Source organism: Schistocerca serialis, unplaced genomic scaffold (assembly GCF_023864345.2).
Source record: "Schistocerca serialis cubense isolate TAMUIC-IGC-003099 unplaced genomic scaffold, iqSchSeri2.2 HiC_scaffold_1417, whole genome shotgun sequence".
Taxonomy (NCBI): Eukaryota; Metazoa; Arthropoda; class Insecta; order Orthoptera; family Acrididae; genus Schistocerca; species Schistocerca serialis.
In genome coordinates this window covers 16,970,280-16,983,895 of record NW_026047644.1, presented here as the reverse complement: position 1 = coordinate 16,983,895, position 13,616 = coordinate 16,970,280, and positions in this window count along the sequence as shown.

Here is a 13,616-nt window from a genome sequence, read left to right as displayed (position 1 = left end):
AAAGGAACAATGCCGACTTAAGTACAAGAAAACTGACTCTTCTTACTCTCTATGTTTTGAACCATTCATGTGACACTAGTTATAGATTCCGATGCTTCACTTCAGGTTTACTGTATGCCTCTGACCTTCTTATTGGCGATGAAACACAGAAATTGCATCCGAATTAAATAGAAAATTCACAATGCCGACTTAAGTACAAGAAAACTGATTTTTCTTACTGTCTATATTTTGACCCATTCCTTTGACACTAGTTATAGATTCCGATGCTTCGCTTCAGGTTTACTGTATCCCTCTGACCTTCTTATTGACGATGAAACATAGAAATTGCATTGGAATTAAAAAGAAAAAGAACATTGCCGACTTAAGTACAAGAAAACTGACTCTTCTTACTTTCAATGTTTTGAACCATTCCTGTGACACTAGTTACAGATTCCGATGCTTCACTTCAGGTTTACTGTATCCCTCTGACCTTCTTATTGACGATGAAACACAGAAATTGCGTCGGAATTAAATAGAAAAGGCACAATGCCGACTTAAGTACAAGAGAACTGACTCTCCTTACTGTCTATAGTTTGAACCTTTCCTGTGACACTAAATATAGATTCCTGTGCTTCACTTAAGGTTTACTGTATCCCTCTGACCTTCTTATTGACGATGAAACACAGAAATTTCATCGGAATTAGATACAAAAAGCACAATGCCGACTTAAGTGCAAGAATACTGAATCTTCTTACTGTCTATGCTTTGAATCATTCCTGTGACACTAGTTATAGATTCCGATGCTTCACTTCAGGTTTACTGTATCCATCTGACCTTCTTATTGACGACGAATCACAGAAATTGCATCGGAATTAAATACAAAAAGCAGAATGCCGACTTAAGTACAACAAAACTGACTCTTCTTACTGTCTATGTTTTGAACCATTCCTGTGACACTAGTTATAGATTCCGATGCTTCACTTCTGGTTTACTGTATCCCTCTGACCTTCTTATTGACGATGAAACACAGAAATTGCATCGGAATTAAATACAAAAGGCACAATGCCGACTTAAGTACAAGAAAACTGACTCTTCTTACTGCCTATGATTTGATCCATTCCTTTGACACTAGTTATAGATTCCGATGCTTCACTTCAGGTTTACTGTATCCCTCTGACCTTCTTATTGACGATGAAACATAGAAATTGCATTGGAATTAAAAAGAAAAGGAACAATGCCGACTTAAGTACAAGAAAACTGACTCTTCTTACTGTCTATGTTTTGAACCATTCCGGTGACACTAGTTATAGATTCCGATGCTTCACTTCAGGTTTACTGTATCCCTCTGACCTTCTTATTGACGATGAATCACAGGAATTGCTTCGGAATTAAATACAAAAGGCACAATGCCGACTTAAGTACAAGAAAACCGACTCTTCTTACTGTCTAGGATTTGATCCATTCCTGTGACACTAGTTATAGATTCTGATGCTTCACTTCAGGTTTACTGTATCCCTCTGACCTTCTTATTGACGATGAAACATAGAAATTGCATTGGAATTAAAAAAAAAGGAACAATGCCGACTTAAGTACAAGAAAACTGACTCATCTTACTCTCTATGATTGAACCATTCCTGTGACACTACTTATAGATTCCGATACTTCACTTCAGGTTTACTGTATCCCTCTGACCTTCTTATTGACGAGGAAACACAGAAATTGCATCGGAATTAAATAGAAAAGACATAATGCCGACTTAAGTACAAGAGAACTGACTCTTCTTACTGTCTATGTTTTGAACCATTCCTGTGACACTAAATATAGATTCCTGTGCTTCACTTCAGGTTTACTGTATGCCTCTGACCTTCTTATTAACGATGAAACACAGAAATTGCATCGGAATTAGATACAAAAAGCACAATGCCGACTTAAGTGCAAGAAAACTGACTCTTCTGACTGTATATGTTTTCAACCATTCCTGTGACACTAGTTATAGATTCCGATGCTTCACTTCAGGTTTACTGTATCCCTCTGACCTTCTTATTGACGACGAATCACAGAAATTGCATCGGAATTAAATACAAAAGGCGCAATGACGACTTAAGTACAAGAAAACTGACTCTTCATACTGTCTATGTTCTGAACCATTCCTGTGACACTAGTTATAGATTCCGATGCTTCACTTCTGCTTTACTATATCGCTCTGACCTTCTTATTGACGATGAAACACAGAAATTGCATCGGAATTAAATACAAAAGGCACAATGCCGACTTAAGTACAAGAAAACTGACTCTTCTTACTCTATATGCTTTGAACCATTCATGTGACACTAGTTATAGATTCCGATGCTTCACTTCAGGTTTACTGTATCTCCCCGACCTTCTTATTGACGATGAAACACAGAAATTGCATTGGAATTAAATACAAAAGGCACAATGCCTACTTAAGTACAAGAGAACTGACTCTTCTTACTGTCTATGTTTTGAACCATTCCTGTGACACTAGTTGCAGTTTCCGATGCTTCACTTCAGGTTTACTGTATCCCTCTGACCTTCTTATTGACAATGAATCACAGGAATTGCTTCGGAATTAAATACAACAGGCACAATGCCGACTTAAGTACACGAAAACTGACTCTTCTTACTGTCTATGATTTGATCCATTCCTGTGACACTAGTTATAGATTCCGATGCTTCACTTCAGGTTTACTGTATCCCTCCGACCTTCTTATTGACGATGAAACATAGAAATTGCATTGGAATTAAAAAAAAAGGAACAATGCCGACTTAAGTACAAGAAAACTGACTCATCTTACTCTCTATGATTGAACCATTCCTGTGACACTAGTTATAGATTCCGATGCTTCACTTCAGGTTTACTGTATCCCTCTGACCTTCTTATTGACGAGGAAACACAGAAATTGCATCGGAATTAAATAGAAAAGACACAATGCCGACTTAAGTACAAGAGAACTGACTCTTCTTACTGTCTATGTTTTGAACCATTCCTGTGACACTAGTTGTAGTTTCCGATGATTCACTTCAGGTTTACTGTATCCCTCTGACCTTCTTATTGACGATGAATCACAGGAATTGCTTCGGAATTAAATACAAAAGGCACAATACCGACTTAAGTACAAGAAAACTGACTCATCTTACTCTCTATGATTGAACCATTCCTGTGACACTAGTTATAGATTCCGATGCTTCACTTCAGGTTTACTGTATCCCTCTGACCTTCTTATTGACGATAAAACACAGAAATTGCATCGGAATTAAATAGAAAAGGCACAATGCCGACTTAAGTACAAGAAAACTGACTCATCTTACTCTCTATGATTGAACCATTCCTGTGACACTACTTATAGATTCCGATACTTCACTTCAGGTTTACTGTATCCCTCTGACCTTCTTATTGACGAGGAAACACAGAAATTGCATCGGAATTAAATAGAAAAGACATAATGCCGACTTAAGTACAAGAGAACTGACTCTTCTTACTGTCTATGTTTTGAACCATTCCTGTGACACTAAATATAGATTCCTGTGCTTCACTTCAGGTTTACTGTATGCCTCTGACCTTCTTATTAACGATGAAACACAGAAATTGCATCGGAATTAGATACAAAAAGCACAATGCCGACTTAAGTGCAAGAAAACTGACTCTTCTGACTGTATATGTTTTCAACCATTCCTGTGACACTAGTTATAGATTCCGATGCTTCACTTCAGGTTTACTGTATCCCTCTGACCTTCTTATTGACGACGAATCACAGAAATTGCATCGGAATTAAATACAAAAGGCGCAATGACGACTTAAGTACAAGAAAACTGACTCTTCATACTGTCTATGTTCTGAACCATTCCTGTGACACTAGTTATAGATTCCGATGCTTCACTTCTGCTTTACTATATCGCTCTGACCTTCTTATTGACGATGAAACACAGAAATTGCATCGGAATTAAATACAAAAGGCACAATGCCGACTTAAGTACAAGAAAACTGACTCTTCTTACTCTATATGCTTTGAACCATTCATGTGACACTAGTTATAGATTCCGATGCTTCACTTCAGGTTTACTGTATCTCCCCGACCTTCTTATTGACGATGAAACACAGAAATTGCATTGGAATTAAATACAAAAGGCACAATGCCTACTTAAGTACAAGAGAACTGACTCTTCTTACTGTCTATGTTTTGAACCATTCCTGTGACACTAGTTGCAGTTTCCGATGCTTCACTTCAGGTTTACTGTATCCCTCTGACCTTCTTATTGACAATGAATCACAGGAATTGCTTCGGAATTAAATACAACAGGCACAATGCCGACTTAAGTACAAGAAAACTGACTCTTCTTACTGTCTATGATTTGATCCATTCCTGTGACACTAGTTATAGATTCCGATGCTTCACTTCAGGTTTACTGTATCCCTCCGACCTTCTTATTGACGATGAAACATAGAAATTGCATTGGAATTAAAAAAAAAGGAACAATGCCGACTTAAGTACAAGAAAACTGACTCATCTTACTCTCTATGATTGAACCATTCCTGTGACACTAGTTATAGATTCCGATGCTTCACTTCAGGTTTACTGTATCCCTCTGACCTTCTTATTGACGAGGAAACACAGAAATTGCATCGGAATTAAATAGAAAAGACACAATGCCGACTTAAGTACAAGAGAACTGACTCTTCTTACTGTCTATGTTTTGAACCATTCCTGTGACACTAGTTGTAGTTTCCGATGATTCACTTCAGGTTTACTGTATCCCTCTGACCTTCTTATTGACGATGAATCACAGGAATTGCTTCGGAATTAAATACAAAAGGCACAATACCGACTTAAGTACAAGAAAACTGACTCATCTTACTCTCTATGATTGAACCATTCCTGTGACACTAGTTATAGATTCCGATGCTTCACTTCAGGTTTACTGTATCCCTCTGACCTTCTTATTGACGATAAAACACAGAAATTGCATCGGAATTAAATAGAAAAGGCACAATGCCGACTTTAGTACAAGAGAACTGACTCTTCTTACTGTCTATGTTTTGAACCATTCCTGTGACACTAAATATAGATTCCTGTGCTTCACTTCAGGTTTGCTGTATCCCTCTGACCTTCTTATTAACGATGAAGTACAGAAATTGCATCGGAATTAGATACAAAAAGCACAATGCCGACTTAAGTGCAAGAAAACTGACTCTTCTTACTGTCTATGTTTCGAACCATTCCTGTGACACTAGTTATAGATTCCGATGCTTCACTTCAGGTTTACTGTATCCCTCTGACCTTCTTATTGACGACGAATCACAGAAATTGCATCGGAATTAAATACAAAAGGCGCAATGCCGACTTATGTACAAGAAAACTGACTCTTCTTACTGTCTATGTTTTGAACCATTCCTGTGACATTAGCTATAGATTCCGATGCTTCACTTCTGGTTTACTGTATCCCTCTGACCTTCTTATTGACGATGAAATACAGAAATTGCATCGGACTTAAATACAAAAGGCACAATGCCGACTTAAGTACAAGAAAACTGACTCTTCTTACTCTATATGTTTTGAACCATTCATGTGACACTAGTTATAGATTCCGATGCTTCACTTCAGGTTTACTGTATCTCTCCGACCTTCTTATTGACGATGAAACACAGAAATTGCATTGGAATTAAATACCAAAGGCACAATGCCTACTTAAGTACAAGAAAACTGACTCTTCTTACTGTCTAGGTTTGAACCATTCCTGTGACACTAGTTATAGATTCCGATGCTTCACTTCCGGTTTACTGTATCCCTCTGACCTTCTTATTGACGATGAAACACAGAAATTGCATCGGAATTAAATACAACGGCACAATGTCGACTTAAGTACAAGAAAACTGACTCTTCTTTCTGTCTATGTTTTGAACCATTCCTGTGACACTAGTTGTAGATTCCGATGCTTCACTTCAGGTTTACTGTATCCCTCTGACCTTCTTATTGACAATGAATCACAGGAATTGCTTCGGAATTAAATACAAAATGCACAATGCCGACTTAAGTACAAGAAAACTGACTCTTCTTACTCTCTATGATTGAACCATTCCTGTGACACTAGTTATAGATTCCGATGCTTCACTTCAGGTTTACTGTATCCCTCTGACCTTCTTATTGACGAGGAAACACAGAAATTGCATCGGAATTAAATAGAAAAGGCACAATGCCGACTTAAGTATAAGAGAACTGACTCTTCTTACTGTCTATGTTTTGAACAATTCCTGTGACACTAGATATAGATTCCTGTGCTTCACTTCAGGTTTGCTTTATCCCTCTGACCTTCTTATTAACGATGAAACACAGAAATTGCATCGGAATTAGATAGAAAAAGCACAATGCCGACTTAAGTGCAAGAAAACTGACTCTTCTTACTGTCTATGTTTCGAACCATTCCTGTGACACTAGTTATAGATTCCGATGCTTCACTTCAGGTTTACTGTATCCCTCTGACCCTCTTATTGACGACGAATCACAGAAATTGCATCGGAATTAAATACAAAAGGCGCAATGCCGACTTATGTACAAGAAAACTGACTCTTCTTACTGTCTATGTTTTGAACCATTCCTGTGACACTAGCTATAGATTCCGATGCTTCACTTCTGGTTTACTGTATCCCTCTGACCTTCTTATTGACGATGAAACACAGAAATTGCATCGGAATTAAATACAAAAGGCACAATGCCGACTTAAGTACAAGAAAACTGACTCTTCTTACTCTATATGTTTTGAACCATTCATGTGACACTAGTTATAGATTCCGATGCTTCACTTCAGGTTTACTGTATCTCTCCGACCTTCTTATTGACGATGAAACACAGAAATTGCATTGGAATTAAATACCAAAGGCACAATGCCGACTTAAGTACAAGAGAACTGACTCTTCTTACTGTCCATGTTTTGAACCATTCCTGTGACACTAAATATAGTTTCCTGTGCTTCACTTCAGGTTTACTGTATCCCTCTGACCTTCTTATTAACGATGAAACACAGAAATTGCATCGGAATTAGATACAAAAAGCACAATGCCGACTTAAGTGCAAGAAAACTGACTCTTCTTACTGTCTATGTTTTGAACCATTCCTGTGACACTAGTTATAGATTCCGATGCTTCACTTCAGGTTTACTGTATCCCTCTGACCTTCTTATTGACGACGAATCACAGAAATTGCATCGGAATTAAATACCAAAGGCACAATGCCGACTTAAGTACAAGAGAACTGACTCTTCTTACTGTCTATGTTTTGAACCATTCCTGTGACACTAAATATAGTTTCCTGTGCTTCACTTCAGGTTTACTGTATCCCTCTGACCTTCTTATTAACGATGAAACACAGAAATTGCATCGGAATTAGATACAAAAAGCACAATGCCGACTTAAGTGCAAGAAAACTGACTCTTCTTACTGTCTATGTTTTGAACCATTCCTGTGACACTAGATATAGATTCCTGTGCTTCACTTCAGGTTTGCTTTATCCCTCTGACCTTCTTATTAACGATGAAACACAGAAATTGCATCGGAATTAGATAGAAAAAGCACAATGCCGACTTAAGTACAAGAAAACTGACTCTTCTTACTGTCTAGGTTTGAACCATTCCTGTGACACTAGTTATAGATTCCGAAGCTTCACTTCCGGTTTACTGTATCCCTCTGACGTTCTTATTGACGATAAAACACAGAAATTGCATCGGAATTAAATACAACGGCACAATGTCGACTTAAGTACAAGAAAACTGACTCTTCTTACTGTCTATGTTTTGAACCATTCCTGTGACACTAGTTGTAGATTCCGATGCTTCACTTCAGGTTTACTGTATCCCTCTGACCTTCTTATTGACGATGAATCACAGGAATTGCTTCGGAATTAAATACAAAATGCACAATGCCGACTTAAGTACAAGAAAACTGACTCTTCTTACTCTCTATGATTGAACCATTCCTGTGACACTAGTTATAGATTCCGATGCTTCACTTCAGGTTTACTGTATCCCTCTGACCTTCTTATTGACGAGGAAACACAGAAATTGCATCGGAATTAAATAGAAAAGGCACAATGCCGACTTAAGTACAAGAGAACTGACTCTTCTTACTGTCTATGTTTTGAACCATTCCTGTGACACTAAATATAGTTTCCTGTGCTTCACTTCAGGTTTACTGTATCCCTCTGACCTTCTTATTAACGATGAAACACAGAAATTGCATCGGAATTAGATACAAAAAGCACAATGCCGACTTAAGTGCAAGAAAACTGACTCTTCTTACTGTCTATGTTTTGAACCATTCCTGTGACACTAGTTATAGATTCCGATGCTTCACTTCAGGTTTACTGTATCCCTCTGACCTTCTTATTGACGACGAATCACAGAAATTGCATCGGAATTAAATACAAAAGGCGCAATGATGACTTAAGTACAAGACAACTGACTCTTCTTACTGTCTATGTTCTGAACCATTCCTGTGACACTAGTTATAGATTCCGATGCTTCACTTCTGGTTTACTGTATCCCTCTGACCTTCTTATTGACGATGAAACACAGAAATTGCATCGGAATTAAATACAAAAGGCACAATGCCGACTTAAGTACAAGAAAACTGACACTTCTTACTCTATATGTTTTGAACCATTCATGTGACACTAGTTATAGATTCCGATGCTTCCCTTCAGGTTTACTGTATCTCTCCGACCTTCTTATTGACGATGAAACACAGAAATTGCATTGGAATTAAATACAAAAGGCACAATGCCGACTTAAGTACAAGAAAACTGACTCTTCTTACTGTCTATGATTTGATCCATTCCTGTGACACTAGTTATAGATTCCGATGCTTCACTTCAGGTTTACTGTATCCCTCTGACCGTCTTATTGACGATGAAACATAGAAATTGCATTGGAATTAAAAAGAAAAGGAACAATGCCGACTTAAGTACAAGAAAACTGACTCATCTTACTCTCAATGATTGAACCATTCCTGTGACACTAGTTATAGATTCCGATGCTTCACTTCAGGTTTACTGTATCCCTCTGACCTTCTTATTGACGATGAAACACAGAAATTGCATCGGAATTAAATAGAAAAGGCACAATGCCGACTTAAGTACAAGAGAACTGACTCTTCTTACTGTCTATGTTTTGAACCATTCCTGTGACACTAAATATAGATTCCTGTGCTTCACTTCAGGTTTACTGTATCCCTCTGACCTTCTTGTTAACGATGAAACACAGAAATTGCATCGGAATTAGATACAAAAAGCACAATGCCGACTTAAGTGCAAGAAAACTGACTCTTCTTACTGTCTATGTTTTGAACCATTCCTGTGACACTAGTTATAGATTCCGATGCTTCACTTCAGGTTTACTGTATTCCTCTGACCTTCTTATTAAAGACGAATCACAGAAATTGCATCGGAATTAAATACAAAAGGCGCAATGCCGACTTATGTACAAGAAAACTGACTCTTCTTACTGTCTATGTTTTGAACCATTCCTGTGACACAAGTTATAGATTCCGATGCTTCACTTCTGGTTTACTGTATCCCTCTGACCTTCTTATTGACGATAAAAACACAGAAATTGCATCGGAATTAAATACAAAAGGCACAATGCCGACTTAAGTACAAGAAAACTTACTCTTCTTACTCTATATGTTTTGAACCATTCATGTGACACTAGTTATAGATTCCGATGCTTCACTTCAGGTTTACTGTATCTCTCCGACCTTCTTATTGACGATGAAACACAGAAATTGCATTGGAATTAAATACAAAAGTTACAATGCCTACTTAAGTACAAGAAAACTGACTCTTCTTACTGTCTAGGTTTGAACCATTCCTGTGACACTAGTTATAGATTCCGATGCTTCACTTCAGGTTTACTGTATCCCTCTGACCTTCTTATTGACGACGAAACACAGAAATTGCATCGGAATTAAATACAAAGGCACAATGCTGACTTAAGTACAAGAAAACTGACACTTCTTACTCTATATGTTTTGAACCATTCATGTGACACTAGTTATAGATTCCGATGCTTCACTTCAGGTTTACTGTATCTCTCCGACCTTCTTATTGACGATGAAACACAGAAATTGCATTGGAATTAAATACAAAAGGCACAATGCCTACTTAAGTACAAGAAAACTGACTCTTCTTACTGTCTAAGTTTGAACCATTCCTGTGACACTACTTATAGATTCCGATGCTTCACTTCAGGTTTACTGTATCCCTCTGAACTTCTTATTGACGATGAAACACAGATATTGCATCGGAATTAAATATAAAAGGCACAATGCCGACTTAAGTACAAGAAAACTGACTCTTCTTACTGTCTAGGTTTGAACCATTCCTGTGACACTAGTTATAGGTTCCGATGCTTCACTTCAGGTTTACTGTATCCCTCTGACCTTCTTATTGACGACGAAACACAGAAATTGCATCGGAAATAAATACAAAGGCACAATGCTGACTTATGTACAAGAAAACTGACTCTTCTTACTGTCTATGTTTTGAACCATTCCTGTGACACTAGCTATAGATTCCGATGCTTCACTTCTGGTTTACTGTATCCCTCTGACCTTCTTATTGACGATGAAACACAGAAATTGCATTCGAATTAAATACCAAAGGCACAATGCCTACTTAAGTACAAGAAAACTGACTCTTCTTACTGTCTAGGTTTGAACCATTCCTGTGACACTAGTTATAGATTCCGAAGCTTCACTTCCGGTTTACTGTATCCCTCTGACGTTCTTATTGACGATAAAACACAGAAATTGCATCGGAATTAAATACAACGGCACAATGTCGACTTAAGTACAAGAAAACTGACTCTACTTACTGTCTATGTTTTGAACCATTCCTGTGACACTAGTTGTAGATTCCGATGCTTTACTTCAGGTTTACTGTATCCCTCTGACCTTCTTATTGACGATGAATCACAGGAATTGATACGGAATTAAATACAAAATGCACAATGCCGACTTAAGTACAAGAAAACTGACTCTTCTTACTCTCTATGATTGAACCATTCCTGTGACACTAGTTATAGATTCCGATGCTTCACTTCAGGTTTACTGTATCCCTCTGACCTTCTTATTGACGAGGAAACACAGAAATTGCATCGGAATTAAATAGAAAAGGCACAATGCCGACTTAAGTACAAGAGAACTGACTCTTCTTACTGTCTATGTTTTGAACCATTCCTGTGACACTAAATATAGATTCCTGTGCTTCACTTCAGGTTTACTGTATCCCTCTGACCTTCTTATTAACGATGAAACACTTAAATTGCATCGGAATTAGATACAAAAAGCACAATGCCGACTTAAGTGCAAGAAAACTGACTCTTCTTACTGTCTATGTTTTGAACCATTCCTGTGACACTAGTTATAGATTCCGATGCTTCACTTCAGGTTTACTGTATCCCTCTGACCTTCTTAATGACGACGAAACACAGAAATTGCATCGGAATTAAATACAAAGGCACAATGCTGACTTATGTACAAGAAAACTGACTCTTCTTACTGTCTATGTTTTGAACCATTCCTGTGACACTAGCTATAGATTCCGATGCTTCACTTCTGGTTTACTGTATCCCTCTGACCTTCTTATTGACGATGAAACACAGAAATTGCATCGGAATTAAATACAAAAGGCACAATGCCGACTTAAGTGCAAGAAAACTGACTCTTCTTACTCTATATGTTTTGAACCATTCATGTGACACTAGTTATAGATTCCGATGCTTCACTTCAGGTTTACTGTATCTCTCCGACCTTCTTATTGACGATGAAACACAGAAATTGCATTGGAATTAAATACCAAAGGCACAATGCCTACTTAAGTACAAGAAAACTGACTCTTCTTACTGTCTAGGTTTGAACCATTCCTGTGACACTAGTTATAGATTCCGAAGCTTCACTTCCGGTTTACTGTATCCCTCTGACGTTCTTATTGACGATAAAACACAGAAATTGCATCGGAATTAAATACAACGGCACAATGTCGACTTAAGTACAAGAAAACTGACTCTTCTTACTGTCTATGTTTTGAACCATTCCTGTGACACTAGTTGTAGATTCCGATGCTTCACTTCAGGTTTACTGTGTCCCTCTGGCCTTCTTATTGACGATGAATCACAGGAATTGCTTCGGAATTAAATACAAAATGCACAATGCCGACTTAAGTACAAGAAAACTGACTCTTCTCACTCTCTATGATTGAACCATTCCTGTGACACTAGTTATAGATTCCGATGCTTCACTTCAGGTTTACTGTATCCCTCTGACCTTCTTATTGACGAGGAAACACAGAAATTGCATCGGAATTAAATAGAAAAGGCACAATGCCGACTTAAGTACAAGAGAACTGACTCTTCTTACTGTCTATGTTTTGAACCATTCCTGTGACACTAAATATAGATTCCTGTGCTTCACTTCAGGTTTACTGTATCCCTCTGACCTTCTTATTAACGAAGAAACACAGAAATTGCATCGGAATTCGATACAAAAAGCACAATGCCGACCTAAGTGCAAGAAAACTGACTCTTCATACTGTCTATGTTTTGAACCATTCCTGTGACACTAGTTATAGATTCCGATGCTTCACTTCAGGTTTACTGTATCCCTCTGACCTTCTTATTGACGACGAATCACAGAAATTGCATCGGAATTAAATACAAAAGGCGCAATGATGACTTAAGTACAAGACAACTGACTCTTCTTACTGTCTATGTTCTGAACCATTCCTGTGACACTAGTTATAGATTCCGATGCTTCACTTCTGGTTTACTGTATCCCTCTGACCTTCTTATTGACGATGAAACACAGAAATTGCATCGGAATTAAATACAAAAGGCACAATGCCGACTTAAGTACAAGAAAACTGACACTTCTTACTCTATATGTTTTGAACCATTCATGTGACACTAGTTATAGATTCCGATGCTTCACTTCAGGTTTACTGTATCTCTCCGACCTTCTTATTGACGATGAAACACAGAAATTGCATTGGAATTAAATACAAAAGGCACAATGCCTACTTAAGTACAAGAAAACTGACTCTTCTTACTGTCTAGGTTTGAACCATTCCTGTGACACTAGTTATAGATTCCGATGCTTCACTTCAGGTTTACTGTATCCCTCTGACCTTCTTATTGACGATGAAACACAGAAATTGCATCGGAATTAAATACAAAGGCACAATGCCGACTTAAGTTCAAGAAAACTGACTCTTCTTACTGTCTATGGTTTGAACCATTCCTGTGACACTAGTTGCAGATTCCGATGCTTCACTTCAGGTTTACTGTATCCCTCTGACCTTCTTATTGACGATGAATCACAGGAATTGCTTCGGAATTAAATACAAAAGGCACAATGCCGACTTAAGTACAAGAAAACTGACTCTTCTTACTGTCTATGATTTGATCCATTCCTGTGACACTAGTTATAGATTCCGATGCTTCACTTCAGGTTTACTGTATCCCTCTGACCGTCTTATTGACGATGAAACATAGAAATTGCATTGGAATTAAAAAGAAAAGGAACAATGCCGACTTAAGTACAAGAAAACTGACTCATCTTACTCTCAATGATT